This window comes from Ascaphus truei, unplaced genomic scaffold (genome assembly GCF_040206685.1).
Source record: "Ascaphus truei isolate aAscTru1 unplaced genomic scaffold, aAscTru1.hap1 HAP1_SCAFFOLD_1059, whole genome shotgun sequence".
NCBI lineage: Eukaryota > Metazoa > Chordata > Amphibia > Anura > Ascaphidae > Ascaphus > Ascaphus truei.
Window position 1 is genome coordinate 32,897 of NW_027453924.1, and position 16,448 is coordinate 49,344.

Genomic DNA, 16,448 nt, shown 5'->3' on the forward strand with positions numbered 1-16,448 from the left:
GCTGCATACCCCCAGCATCTGTCACCCACAAACAATACACACACTAATACTCCCCACAATACACACTATAATACCTCCTCAATACTAATCTCCCCAATAATATTATAGCTCCAAACACAATATACACAACACCCTTACACAAGATACACAATCTAGTACTCTCCTCTGCACCTCTACACACAATATAATACTCCCACACACACAATATACACACTACCCTCCTACCCCCATAAAATACAACCAATAATACACACACACTTTGTGGATGTTGGGACCAGCTCCCGGCATGCACCAGTGAAAGAGAGAGGCCCGCAGAAGCTCGGAAGAACTCCCTCCATCTGTGCCTTCCTCCGTTTCACATCTTCTCCCTGTCTCTCTCTCTCCCTCCCTTTCCTTGCATCTCCCTGCGTCTTTACGTATACCCAGTCAGTGACGGCTCTGGTCACGTGATGCCTTAATATGGGCTTATCCATATATGTTCATCCACGTCACTAATGTGATGCCCGCACTGTTGCGGAGCTGGTACTTACGACGGGCACTTATTGTTTTATCAGTACTGCGTACCTGACTCTACCGGCCTACTTTCAACACTAGTACAATATGTGCTTCACTACGAGTGAGTGGGGAATATTGGCATCACACAGTCACTGTTGAATATGCCATTCAATCCATTTTGAAAATAGTAATGCAATGTGGTTTTGTTTTGTTTGCTTTTTGCAGTAATGAAGAATGGAAAAGTTATATTAAAATTAAATTGGAGGGGGACTAGATTCAGCATTTCATCATGAACTCTGCACTTGTGAGAATTTAACTTCTTGAATACCCTGACAGGTACACGCAACATTAAGACTATAATCTGCTGTGCAAGCTTTCGTGCTATACCTCCCCCTCAGGTTTTGATTTATACATTTGCTCCCTCAATTCATGTCCTCTAATATTTGAAAGCTCTCTCCTAGCATTTTCTCTTTACCACAGAACGTCATCCCAATGTAACCTCTCTCTTGTTCTTTCTGCTTGCTGTTTCCTCACTCCTCTGTTAAACTTTTCTAATTTCTCTAACTTCCACACTCCTGCTTTTATCCACATGTTCTCCTCTTTCCTTCCCCTACCTTTGCATGTGTCTACACACTGCACCATTTGTACAGACCTCTATTGCAGCTATTTCTGCACTGCTCAATGAAAAGCACTCTTTAATATCCTATTCTCTGTGCCCCCTCTCTCTGCGCCCCCTCTTTTGGCGCCTCCTCTCTCTGCGCCCCCTCTCTCTGCGCCTATCTGTCTCATTCTCTCTACGTCCCTCTCTCTCTACATAGAGCTATCTCTGTCTCTCTCTACACCTATCTCTGTGTCTCCTTCTATGTTTGCTGATGTGTGGGATATCTCTTATAATCTTGAACCTGCTCATATACACATCGGGCCTCCCTGCCTCTGCCTCCCTGCTAAGAGTGTTAACCTATCTAATGTAATCCACATTCCTTTCCTTACTTTTCTCTTCCCTTCTCCTATGCCATCTGGAATGTCCGTTCTCTGACTAACAAGGCTCTAGTTGTACATGACCTCTTCTGCTCTCATCATTCACAATCAGTCATTCCCCTCACCCCATCTTACCTGTCCCACTGATTTGCCTCTGCTTAATTAAACTCTCCTCTGACATCTACTCTAACCTCTCTGCTCTCTCTCTCTTTCCGCTTAAACTAACAATCTTATTAACTCTTACAATGCTATCCTCCTATCTATATGCCCCCTCTAGGCTCTGACACACTTGTCCCTCTAGCCCACACCCTTGGCTAAATTCCCAAACATGTTCATCACACTTCCACTCGCTGTTCTTAATGCCTATGAAGGAAATCACACAATTGATATTTGATTTTTCTACAGTAAAAATGTCTCCAGTCCTGTATAAAGCTGCTCTCTGGGGCCAAACCACACTACTTTTTTTTCACATTCATCAACACTCAAATTTAATTTACGCTGTCTTTTTTTCCCTGTATTTGACTCCCTCCACTAACCTTCTCCTCACACTTGCCATCCTTCCTTCACTTCTCCTCAAGCATTTGACTACTTCAGAGGCAAGGTGGATGCCACCCACAAGGAGATTCCTTCTGTCCCTTCCCCCTTCTCTCCTTCTATCTAATTCTCCTTCTGCATTTGACTCCTTTTCTTCTCTTACAGAGCTGGAAGCTAATCATCTTCTCTTCTCCCTCTACCACATGCCCTCTAGATCGTATCCCCTCACACCTTACTGCATCTCTTAGTCCCCACTCTCACCCACATCTTCAATTCCTCCCTATTCTCTGGCTCTTTACCCTCTTACTTTAAGCCTGTAGTGGTCACCCTTTTCTCAGAAACAACCTACACCCTATGTGCCTTACTAACTACCGCCCTGTATCCCTCCTGCTGTTTGTCTCCTAATTGCTAGAATGTCAACATTCTTAAATCACATTCCCTCCTGGATCCTTTACAACCTGCCTTTCGTACAGCTCGTTCTACAGACTGTGCTTAAAGCAAATTCCCAAGGTCACTTTTCCCTACTAATCCTACTTGATCTATCTGCTGCGTTTGATGCTCTCAATCACTCTCCTCCTTCATATTCTAAACTCTCTCTTGGTATCCGTAACACAGTTCTATCCTGGTTTTCATCATAACTTTCCTGTCACACATTCTCCATCTCTGTTGCTAACATGTCTTCGTCTTCTATTGATCTGTCTGTGGGTATACATCAGGGCTCTGTTCTGAGATCTCTCTTTCTCTCTACATACTATCATTTGGTGACCTCATCAACTCTTTGTGACAATCCTATAAATAACAAATACAAATATCAGGTCATGGGAATAAGTGATTTGGACATAAAAGTAACATTTCGGAAGTGTGGACAACTAATACATCTTGTAGATTGCCTTTACAGTGTGATGTCATTGATTCAGTAGATTGTGTGCAGACCAGGACTGCAGTACAGTGTCACTCACATGGATGACTTGCGTGGTAGAAGCTCAAGAACAAGGATGTCAAACTCCAGTCCTCGAGGGCAGCAAACAGGCCAGGTTTTCAGGATATCCCTACTGAAAACCTGGCCTGTTTGGGACCCTCGAGGACTGGAGTTTGACATGCATGCTCTAGAAGGAGCACAGCTGTGGGTGGGAGGTGGATTTGATTTGCATCAAATGGTTTGGAGCAAGGTTTATTGTATGTAGTAACATAATAACAATGCAATGCTTAACTTTTATTTCAGGAGGGATGACTGCAGAACAGAAGTGAATATTGAAGCCATGTGTTCCTTTTCTTGCAAAAGAGAAAATTTGAAGGACAGTTGAAGAGAAGGAAAATTACTACACAGAGACAGATAAGCAATGTGTATATTTCTCATTTACCATTTAGTATTTGTCGTTTTATTGACTCCACACAATCCGGCTGCTACGGGTTTCACATTGAATATTTTCATCTCTACTCTACCCCTTCCTGTGATCTGAACCATGCAAGTTTTCGTTGATTCAATACATCATGAGTAGAGGGTGGCTACAGTATGAAGTAAAGACCCAAGGACCACATCTACTACCATTCATAACAAGAACATGTGCAGTAGCGCACAGCTGCAGTTCTATGTGATTGTTATGAAAGGTTGAGGTGGTTCAATTCTATGAATCTGGAGTGGGATGGATCCTGTTTGCATCATATGGTTTCATCTAGGCCAGTAGATTATATAACTTTCAGTACAGGTTACACATGGCATCAGTATTAGTGATTTAAAGAGGAGGAAAGCTTCAATGTGGAGAACAAAGCCAAGTAATGTTGAAGTTACTCCTTTTACCATTTACTTGGTCAGTCTGTACTGTCTACTCCCCACACAGCTGCTAAGGATCTTCCATTTTAAATACTTTCACCTCCTATTCTGCACTGCTTTGCTGCCCATTATTCAGAGATGCGTTCCAGTCATGTTTACCACTCTGAATCTCTCTGCAGTCATTGGTTCAGCACATCATGGGTAGAGCATGGCTACAGATACAGCAAGCTATTATTATTTTACCGGCTGATCATCCATAATATTGCATTAAAACATAGAATATCACTTAATTTCCAAAAGATTCAGTGATGCTGATAATGCAGAATCTCACAACATTTCCCATCATAATGCCATAATGCACCAGTGGGAGAAATAATCCTTGCTATATCTGTACATTGTGTGACGTATTACCTCCATGACCATTGAGAGCAAGTACATCTTCTGTATAGAGCGGCTGTGTTATGATGCAGTTATTGATCATCATTGACATAATCACAAGAATCTTATGCAAAGGGAAATTGTCCGCAGCGAAGTGAGATTTCAGCCCCCAAACGTCTGTAATATTAATGCAATGTCTTACTTTTGTTGCAGTGAACACTGAAGAGACGGATCTACTACAACACTGTACAGGATGAGCATACGCTACAAGCAGCAAAATGATCTTGCAGTTGACAGTATGTTGTTCTGGTAATGTGCACAATTATTATTTATGGGCTACACACCACAGTGCTGGACATATTCTGTTAACTTCAACTCTACTCCTAACATGGAGATGTCTTCCTGGTGTTACTGATTCAGTACATCATATGCACAGTGTGGTTATGATATGATGGATTGATTTAATGAACCCACCAACCAATGATGACATCTGCATCATCTTCTGTAAAGTGCAGCTACAGCATGATATTATCAGCATTTGGTGCGGTATAATCAGAGGTATCTATGTGCTTTTGTGCCTGTTTTAAGTCCTCCAGCTTAACGCCCCTACACCTCCCACTACACAGGCATACTTACTTATGCATACACTGACATCTGGCATACCTACACACACCCCAGGGCCACTTCCTTCCCCTGATGTCAGGGAGAGGATGGGCATGCAGAGTGCAGTAAGTCTCCACGTTACTCTGGCCAACAGTCTTGGCCTACCTCCAGCATCTGTCACCCACAACATCTGTTCCCTCCTTGTAAAGTGCTGAACTATCTCACCTGGGTCAGTGCTATAGCTGATCACAGTGCCCGATCAGGATGTCACTGTGACAGGCAGCAGTGCAGATTGACCGGTCAATCAATGCAGTGCCGCAACATATGCACTAAATGAGATTTCCGTGCCCCCAGTCAGGTTACTCCCTGGGCAGTGACCCTGCTCACACCCTCCCCTAGTTCCACCTCTGATCACAATTATCTCTCTTGGAGAGTGTAGCAAATTGGAGTTGGGGGAATCTCACCTCTGCCATGCATGGTCACAATCTGGGCACAGGACCCAAATAGTGGGCAATGTGGCACTTCTTACAGTAGAGAATAAGTAACTTTATTCTTTACTTGTGTATTAAGGACCTTATTTGCATTAAATTCAGTCCACATGGGACCAAGACTTTCTGGCTTACTGAACAAAGTGGAATTGTTTCGTAGAGGGTGGAGAATTGTATTTTATCTGAAATTACCCCCTCTGCACAAAATACAAACAATTATACCCATACAAGTACCTTGTGGAAGTTGTTGCCCTCTATCTTCCTGTGGTCTCTCCCTGTTTCTCACCGTGCCTCCTCCCATTTCCTTGCACCTCTGCGTCTCCGCATATATCCCTATACTCAGAGCCGGCTCCGGTCAGTGACATGGGATGCCCAAATATGAGCATACCCATATATGGGCATCCATGCCACTGACCGGAGCCCGCTCTGTTGCGGATATGGAGAGAGACTGGGAGATTTACATCCCCTTATAATTCATATGGTGCATAGTACCGGCACGTATTGTTTTACCGGTACTGTGTACCTTCCTACTTCCACACTGGTACAGTATATGCTGCAGTGGGACTGAGAGGGATATATTGGTAACACATAGTCATTGTTGGGGGAATTCAATCCATTTTGAAAATAGTAATGAAATGTTTTTTACTTTTCTTTTTTTTCAGTAATGAAGAATGAAACATTTCTGTTAAAATTGAATTGGAGGTGAACTGGATTCATCATCAACTCTGCACCAGTGTGAATTGATGTTCTTTAATGTTCTGATAAGGTACATGCAACATCTCTTCCTCAACCCCTGCACCACTCTCTGCCTCTTGCCTCTCTCTCTCCACCTCCCTGCTAAGCGTATTAACCCATCTAATGTAATCCACATTCCATGTCTCACTTTACTCTTCACTTCTCACGTGCCCTCTGGAATGACTGCTCTCTGACTAACAAGGTCTATTTGTACATGACCTCTTCTGCTCTCATCCACCACCTCTCATTCCCCTCACCCCTGTCCTACTCGATACCTCAGCTTAATTGAACTCTCTCCTCTGACATCTACCCTTATCTCTAACCTCTCCTCACTTTCTGCTTAAACTAACTATCTTGTTAACTTTTACAATGCTATCATCTCCTCCTCCCTCCTCCTCCTTCCTCCTCCCTCCTCCATTATATATATACCCCTTCTAGGCTCTGACACACTCATCCCTCTAAGGCCATGATTATCATGGGCACATGCTTGGTCGTCCACAGTGCGTGCGAGCGATGCAGAGCCGCCTCGGACCTCAGTGCAGGGATTGCTGCATACCCCCAGCATCTGTCACCCACAAACAATACACACACTAATACTCCCCACAATACACACTATAATACCTCCTCAATACTAATCTCCCCAATAATATTATAGCTCCAAACACAATATACACAACACCCTTACACAAGATACACAATCTAGTACTCTCCTCTGCACCTCTACACACAATATAATACTCCCACACACACAATATACACACTACCCTCCTACCCCCATAAAATACAACCAATAATACACACACACTTTGTGGATGTTGGGACCAGCTCCCGGCATGCACCAGTGAAAGAGAGAGGCCCGCAGAAGCTCGGAAGAACTCCCTCCATCCGTGCCTTCCTCCGTTTCACATCTTCTCCCTGTCTCTCTCCCTCCCTTTCCTTGCATCTCCCTGCGTCTTTACGTATACCCAGTCAGTGACGGCTCTGGTCACGTGATGCCTTAATATGGGCTTATCCATATATGTTCATCCACGTCACTAATGTGATGCCCGCACTGTTGCGGAGCTGGTACTTACGACGGGCACTTATTGTTTTATCAGTACTGCGTACCTGACTCTACCGGCCTACTTTCAACACTAGTACAATATGTGCTTCACTACGAGTGAGTGGGGAATATTGGCATCACACAGTCACTGTTGAATATGCCATTCAATCCATTTTGAAAATAGTAATGCAATGTGGTTTTGTTTTGTTTGCTTTTTGCAGTAATGAAGAATGGAAAAGTTATATTAAAATTAAATTGGAGGGGGACTAGATTCAGCATTTCATCATGAACTCTGCACTTGTGAGAATTTAACTTCTTGAATACCCTGACAGGTACACGCAACATTAAGACTATAATCTGCTGTGCAAGCTTTCGTGCTATACCTCCCCCTCAGGTTTTGATTTATACATTTGCTCCCTCAATTCATGTCCTCTAATATTTGAAAGCTCTCTCCTAGCATTTTCTCTTTACCACAGAACGTCATCCCAATGTAACCTCTCTCTTGTTCTTTCTGCTTGCTGTTTCCTCACTCCTCTGTTAAACTTTTCTAATTTCTCTAACTTCCACACTCCTGCTTTTATCCACATGTTCTCCTCTTTCCTTCCCCTACCTTTGCATGTGTCTACACACTGCACCATTTGTACAGACCTCTATTGCAGCTATTTCTGCACTGCTCAATGAAAAGCACTCTTTAATATCCTATTCTCTGTGCCCCCTCTCTCTGCGCCCCCTCTTTTGGCGCCTCCTCTCTCTGCGCCCCCTCTCTCTGCGCCTATCTGTCTCATTCTCTCTACGTCCCTCTCTCTCTACATAGAGCTATCTCTGTCTCTCTCTACACCTATCTCTGTGTCTCCTTCTATGTTTGCTGATGTGTGGGATATCTCTTATAATCTTGAACCTGCTCATATACACATCGGGCCTCCCTGCCTCTGCCTCCCTGCTAAGAGTGTTAACCTATCTAATGTAATCCACATTCCTTTCCTTACTTTTCTCTTCCCTTCTCCTATGCCATCTGGAATGTCCGTTCTCTGACTAACAAGGCTCTAGTTGTACATGACCTCTTCTGCTCTCATCATTCACAATCAGTCATTCCCCTCACCCCATCTTACCTGTCCCACTGATTTGCCTCTGCTTAATTAAACTCTCCTCTGACATCTACTCTAACCTCTCTGCTCTCTCTCTCTTTCCGCTTAAACTAACAATCTTATTAACTCTTACAATGCTATCCTCCTATCTATATGCCCCCTCTAGGCTCTGACACACTTGTCCCTCTAGCCCACACCCTTGGCTAAATTCCCAAACATGTTCATCACACTTCCACTCGCTGTTCTTAATGCCTATGAAGGAAATCACACAATTGATATTTGATTTTTCTACAGTAAAAATGTCTCCAGTCCTGTATAAAGCTGCTCTCTGGGGCCAAACCACACTACTTTTTTTTCACATTCATCAACACTCAAATTTAATTTACGCTGTCTTTTTTTCCCTGTATTTGACTCCCTCCACTAACCTTCTCCTCACACTTGCCATCCTTCCTTCACTTCTCCTCAAGCATTTGACTACTTCAGAGGCAAGGTGGATGCCACCCACAAGGAGATTCCTTCTGTCCCTTCCCCCTTCTCTCCTTCTATCTAATTCTCCTTCTGCATTTGACTCCTTTTCTTCTCTTACAGAGCTGGAAGCTAATCATCTTCTCTTCTCCCTCTACCACATGCCCTCTAGATCGTATCCCCTCACACCTTACTGCATCTCTTAGTCCCCACTCTCACCCACATCTTCAATTCCTCCCTATTCTCTGGCTCTTTACCCTCTTACTTTAAGCCTGTAGTGGTCACCCTTTTCTCAGAAACAACCTACACCCTATGTGCCTTACTAACTACCGCCCTGTATCCCTCCTGCTGTTTGTCTCCTAATTGCTAGAATGTCAACATTCTTAAATCACATTCCCTCCTGGATCCTTTACAACCTGCCTTTCGTACAGCTCGTTCTACAGACTGTGCTTAAAGCAAATTCCCAAGGTCACTTTTCCCTACTAATCCTACTTGATCTATCTGCTGCGTTTGATGCTCTCAATCACTCTCCTCCTTCATATTCTAAACTCTCTCTTGGTATCCGTAACACAGTTCTATCCTGGTTTTCATCATAACTTTCCTGTCACACATTCTCCATCTCTGTTGCTAACATGTCTTCGTCTTCTATTGATCTGTCTGTGGGTATACATCAGGGCTCTGTTCTGAGATCTCTCTTTCTCTCTACATACTATCATTTGGTGACCTCATCAACTCTTTGTGACAATCCTATAAATAACAAATACAAATATCAGGTCATGGGAATAAGTGATTTGGACATAAAAGTAACATTTCGGAAGTGTGGACAACTAATACATCTTGTAGATTGCCTTTACAGTGTGATGTCATTGATTCAGTAGATTGTGTGCAGACCAGGACTGCAGTACAGTGTCACTCACATGGATGACTTGCGTGGTAGAAGCTCAAGAACAAGGATGTCAAACTCCAGTCCTCGAGGGCAGCAAACAGGCCAGGTTTTCAGGATATCCCTACTGAAAACCTGGCCTGTTTGGGACCCTCGAGGACTGGAGTTTGACATGCATGCTCTAGAAGGAGCACAGCTGTGGGTGGGAGGTGGATTTGATTTGCATCAAATGGTTTGGAGCAAGGTTTATTGTATGTAGTAACATAATAACAATGCAATGCTTAACTTTTATTTCAGGAGGGATGACTGCAGAACAGAAGTGAATATTGAAGCCATGTGTTCCTTTTCTTGCAAAAGAGAAAATTTGAAGGACAGTTGAAGAGAAGGAAAATTACTACACAGAGACAGATAAGCAATGTGTATATTTCTCATTTACCATTTAGTATTTGTCGTTTTATTGACTCCACACAATCCGGCTGCTACGGGTTTCACATTGAATATTTTCATCTCTACTCTACCCCTTCCTGTGATCTGAACCATGCAAGTTTTCGTTGATTCAATACATCATGAGTAGAGGGTGGCTACAGTATGAAGTAAAGACCCAAGGACCACATCTACTACCATTCATAACAAGAACATGTGCAGTAGCGCACAGCTGCAGTTCTATGTGATTGTTATGAAAGGTTGAGGTGGTTCAATTCTATGAATCTGGAGTGGGATGGATCCTGTTTGCATCATATGGTTTCATCTAGGCCAGTAGATTATATAACTTTCAGTACAGGTTACACATGGCATCAGTATTAGTGATTTAAAGAGGAGGAAAGCTTCAATGTGGAGAACAAAGCCAAGTAATGTTGAAGTTACTCCTTTTACCATTTACTTGGTCAGTCTGTACTGTCTACTCCCCACACAGCTGCTAAGGATCTTCCATTTTAAATACTTTCACCTCCTATTCTGCACTGCTTTGCTGCCCATTATTCAGAGATGCGTTCCAGTCATGTTTACCACTCTGAATCTCTCTGCAGTCATTGGTTCAGCACATCATGGGTAGAGCATGGCTACAGATACAGCAAGCTATTATTATTTTACCGGCTGATCATCCATAATATTGCATTAAAACATAGAATATCACTTAATTTCCAAAAGATTCAGTGATGCTGATAATGCAGAATCTCACAACATTTCCCATCATAATGCCATAATGCACCAGTGGGAGAAATAATCCTTGCTATATCTGTACATTGTGTGACGTATTACCTCCATGACCATTGAGAGCAAGTACATCTTCTGTATAGAGCGGCTGTGTTATGATGCAGTTATTGATCATCATTGACATAATCACAAGAATCTTATGCAAAGGGAAATTGTCCGCAGCGAAGTGAGATGTGTGCCTGTTTTAAGTCCTCCAGCTTAACGCCCCTACACCTCCCACTACACAGACATACTTACTTATGCATACACTGACATCTGGCATACCTACACACACCCCAGGGCCACTTCCTTCCCCTGATGTCAGGGAGAGGATGGGCATGCAGAGTGCAGTAAGTCTCCACGTTACTCTGGCCAACAGTCTTGGCCTACCCCCAGCATCTGTCACCCACAACATCTGTTCCCTCCTTGTAAAGTGCTGAACTATCTCACCTGGGTCAGTGCTATAGCTGATCACAGTGCCCGATCATGATGTCACTGTGACAGGCAGCAGTGCAGATTGACCGGTCAATCAATGCAGTGCCGCACCATATGCACTAAATGAGATTTCCGTGCCCCCTGTCAGGTTACTCCCTGGGCAGTGACCCTGCTCACCCCCTCCCCTAGTTCCACCTCTGACCACAATTATCTCTCTTGGAGAGTGTAGCAAATTGGTGTTGGTGGAATCTCACCTCTGCCATGCATGGTCACAATCTGGGCACAGGACCCAAATAGTGGGCAATGTGGCACTTCTTACAGTAGAGAATAAGTAACTATATTCTTTACTTGTGTATTAAGGACCTTATTTGCATTAAAATTCAGTCCCCATGGGACCAAGACTTTCTGGCTTACTGAACAAAGTGGAATTATTTCGTAGAGGGTGGAGAATTGTATTTTATCTGAAATTACCCCCTCTGCACAAAATACAAACAATTATACCCATACAAGTACCTTGTGGAAGTTGTTGCCCTCTATCTTCCTGTGGTCTCTCCCTGTTTCTCACCGTGCCTCCTCCCATTTCCTTGCACCTCTGCGTCTCCGCATATATCCCTATACTCAGAGCCGGCTCCGGTCAGTGACATGGGATGCCCAAATATGAGCATATCCATACATGGGCATCCATGCCACTGACCGGAGCCCACTCTGTTGCGGATATGGAGAGAGACTGGGAGATTTACATCCCCTTATAATTCATATGGTGCATAGTACCGGCACGTATTGTTTTACCGTTACTGTGTACCTTCCTACTTTCACACTGGTACAGTATGTGCTGCAGTGGGACTGAGAGGGATATATTGGTAACACATAGTTATTGTTGGGGGAATTCAATCCATTTTGAAAATAGTAATGCAATGTTTTATACTTTTTTTTTTTTGCAGTAATGAAGAATGAAAAAGTTCTGTTAAAATTGAATTGGAGGTGAACTGGAATCATCATCAACTCTGCACCAGTGTGAATTGATGTTCTTTAATGTTCTGATAAGGTACATGCAACATCTCTTCCTCAACCCCTACACCACTCTCTGCCTCTTGCCTCTCTCTCTCCACCTCCCTGCTAAGCGTATTAACCCATCTAATGTAATCCACATTCCATGTCTCACTTTACTCTTCACTTCTCACGTGCCCTCTGGAATGTCTGCTCTCTGACTAACAAGGTCTATTTGTACATGACCTCTTCTGCTCTCATCATCCACCACTTCTCATTCCCCTCACCCCTGTCCTACTAGATACCTCAGCTTAATTGAACTCTCTCCTCTGACATCTACCCTTATCTCTAACCTCTCCTCACTTTCTGCTTAAACTAACTATCTTGTTAACTTTTACAATGCTATCATCTCCTCCTCCTCCCTCCTCCCTCCTCCATTATATATTTGGTTAACCCTAACCCTATATGCCCCTTCTAGGCTCTGACACACTCATCCCTCTAAGGCCATGATTATCATGGGCACATGCTTGGTCATCCACAGTGCGTGCGAGCGATGCAGAGCCGCCTCGGACCTCAGTGCAGGGATTGCTGCATACCCCAGCATCTGTCACCCACAAACAATACACACACTAATACTCCCCACAATACACACTATAATACCTCCTCAATACTAATCTCTCCAATAATATTATAGCTCCAAACACAATATACACAACACCCTTACACAAGATACACAATCTAGTACTCTCCTCTGCACCTCTACACACAATATAATACTCCCACACACACAATATACACACTACCCTCCTACCCCCATAAAATACAACCAATAATACACACACACTTTGTGGATGTTGGGACCAGCTCCCGGCATGCACCAGTGAAAGAGAGAGGCCAGCAGAAGCTCGGAAGAACTCCCTCTCTCCATCCGTGCCTCCCTCCGTTTCCCATCTTCTCCCTGTCTCTCTCCCTCCCTTTCCTTGCATCTCCCTGCGTCTTTACGTATACCCAGTCAGTGACGGCTCTGGTCACGTGATGCCTTAATATGGGCTTATCCATATATGTTCATCCACGTCACTAATGTGATGCCCGCACTGTTGCGGAGCTGGTACTTACGACGCGCACTTATTGTTTTATCAGTACTGCGTACCTGACTCTACCGGCCTACTTTCAACACTAGTACAATAAGTGCTTCACTACGAGTGAGTGGGGAATATTGGCATCACACAGTCACTGTTGAATATGCCATTCAATCCATTTTGAAAATAGTAATGCAATGTGGTTTTGTTTTGTTTGCTTTTTGCAGTAATGAAGAATGGATAAGTTATATTAAAATTAAATTGGAGGGGAACTGGATTCAGCATTTCATCATGAACTCTGCACTTGTGAGAATTTACCTTCTTGAATGCCCTGACAGGTACACGCAACTTTAAGACTATAATCTGCTGTGCAAGCTTTCGTGCTATACCTCCCCCTCAGGTTTTGATTTATACATTTGCTCCCTCAAGTCATGTCCTCTAATATTTGAAAGCTCTCTCCTAGCATTTTCTCTCTACCACAGAACGTCATCCCAATGTAACCTCTGTCTTGTTCTCTCTGCTTGCTGTTTCCTCACTCCTCTGTTAAACTTTTCTAATTTCTCTAACTTCCACACTCCTGCTTTTATCCACATGTTCTCTTTCCTTCCCCTACCTTTGCATGTGTCTACACACTGCACCATTTGTACAGACCTCTATTGCAGCTATTTCTGCACTGCTCAATGAAAAGCACTCTTTAATATCCTATTCTCTGTGCCCCCTCTCTCTGCGCCCCCTCTTTTGGCGCCTCCTCTCTCTGCGCCCCCTCTCTCTGCGCCTATCTGTCTCATTCTCTCTACGTCCCTCTCTCTCTACATAGAGCTATCTCTGTCTCTCTCTACACCTATCTCTGTGTCTCCTTCTATGTTTGCTGATGTGTGGGATATCTCTTATAATCTTGAACCTGCTCATATACACATCGGGCCTCCCTGCCTCTGCCTCCCTGCTAAGAGTGTTAACCTATCTAATGTAATCCACATTCCTTTCCTTACTTTTCTCTTCCCTTCTCCTGTGCCCTCTGGAATGTCCACTCTTACTAACAAGGGTCTAGTTGTACATGACCTCTTCTGCTCTCATCATTCACAATCAGTCATTCCCCTCACCCCATCTTACCTGTCCCACTGATTTTCCTCTGCTTAATTAAACTCTCCTCTGACATCTACTCTAACCTCTCTGCTCTCTCTCTCTCTTTCTGCTTAAACTGACAATCTTATTAACTCTTACAATGCTATCCTCTATATGCCCCTTCAAGCTCTGACACACTCGTCCCTCTAACCCACACCCTTGGCTAAATTCCCAAACATGTTCATCACACTTCCACTCGCTGTTCTTAATGCCTATGAAGGAAATCTCACACTTGATGTTTGATTTTTCTACAGTAAAAATGTCTCCAGTCCTGTATAAAGCTGCTCTCTGGGGCCAAACCACACTACTTTTTTTTCCATATTCATCAACACACAAATTTAATTTACGCTGTCTTTTTTCCCCTGTATTTGACTCCCTCCACTAACCTTCTTCTCACACTTGCCATCCTTCCTTCACTTCTCCTCAAGCATTTGACTACTTCAGAGGCAAGGTGGATGCCACCCACAAGGAGATTCCTTCTGTCCCTTCCCCCTTCTCTCCTTCTACCTAATTCTCCTTCTGCATTTGACTCCTTTTCTTCTCTTACAGAGCTGGAAGCTAATCATCTTCTCTTCTCCCTCTACCACATGCCCTCTAGATCGTATCCCCTCACACCTTACTGCATCTCTTAGTCCCCACTCTCACCCACATCTTCAATTCCTCCCTATTCTCTGGCTCTTTACCCTCTTACTTTAAGCCTGTAGTGGTCACCCTTTTCTCAGAAACAACCTACACCCTATGTGCCTTACTAACTACCGCCCTGTATCCCTCCTGCTGTTTGTCTCCTAATTGCTAGAATGTCAACATTCTTAAATCACATTCCCTCCTGGATCCTTTACAACCTGCCTTTCGTACAGCTCGTTCTACAGACTGTGCTTAAAGCAAATTCCCAAGGTCACTTTTCCCTACTAATCCTACTTGATCTATCTGCTGCGTTTGATGCTCTCAATCACTCTCCTCCTTCATATTCTAAACTCTCTCTTGGTATCCGTAACACAGTTCTATCCTGGTTTTCATCATAACTTTCCTGTCACACATTCTCCATCTCTGTTGCTAACATGTCTTCGTCTTCTATTGATCTGTCTGTGGGTATACATCAGGGCTCTGTTCTGAGATCTCTCTTTCTCTCTACATACTATCATTTGGTGACCTCATCAACTCTTTGTGACAATCCTATAAATAACAAATACAAATATCAGGTCATGGGAATAAGTGATTTGGACATAAAAGTAACATTTCGGAAGTGTGGACAACTAATACATCTTGTAGATTGCCTTTACAGTGTGATGTCATTGATTCAGTAGATTGTGTGCAGACCAGGACTGCAGTACAGTGTCACTCACATGGATGACTTGCGTGGTAGAAGCTCAAGAACAAGGATGTCAAACTCCAGTCCTCGAGGGCAGCAAACAGGCCAGGTTTTCAGGATATCCCTACTGAAAACCTGGCCTGTTTGGGACCCTCGAGGACTGGAGTTTGACATGCATGCTCTAGAAGGAGCACAGCTGTGGGTGGGAGGTGGATTTGCTTTGCATCAAATGGTTTGGAGCAAGGTTTATTGTATGTATTATCATAATAACAATGCAATGCTTAACTTTTATTTCAGGAGGGATGACTGCAGAACAGAAGTGAATATTGAAGCCATGTGTTCCTTTTCTTGCAAAAGAGAAAATTTGAAGGACAGTTGAAGAGAAGGAAAATTACTACACAGAGACAGATAAGCAATGTGTATATTTCTCATTTACCATTTAGTATTTGTCGTTTTATTGACTCCACACAATCCGGCTGCTACGGGTTTCACATTGAATATTTTCATCTCTACTCTACCCCTTCCTGTGATCTGAACCATGCAAGTTTTCGTTGATTCAATACATCATGAGTAGAGGGTGGCTACAGTATGAAGTAAAGACCCAAGGACCACATCTACTACCATTCATAACAAGAACATGTGCAGTAGCGCACAGCTGCAGTTCTATGTGATTGTTATGAAAGGTTGAGGTGGTTCAATTCTATGAATCTGGAGTGGGATGGATCCTGTTTGCATCATATGGTTTCATCTAGGCCAGTAGATTATATAACTCTCAGTACAGGTTACACATGGCATCAGTATTAGTGATTTAAAGAGGAGGAAAGCTTCAATGTGGAGAACAAAGCCAAGTAATGTTGAAGTTACTCCT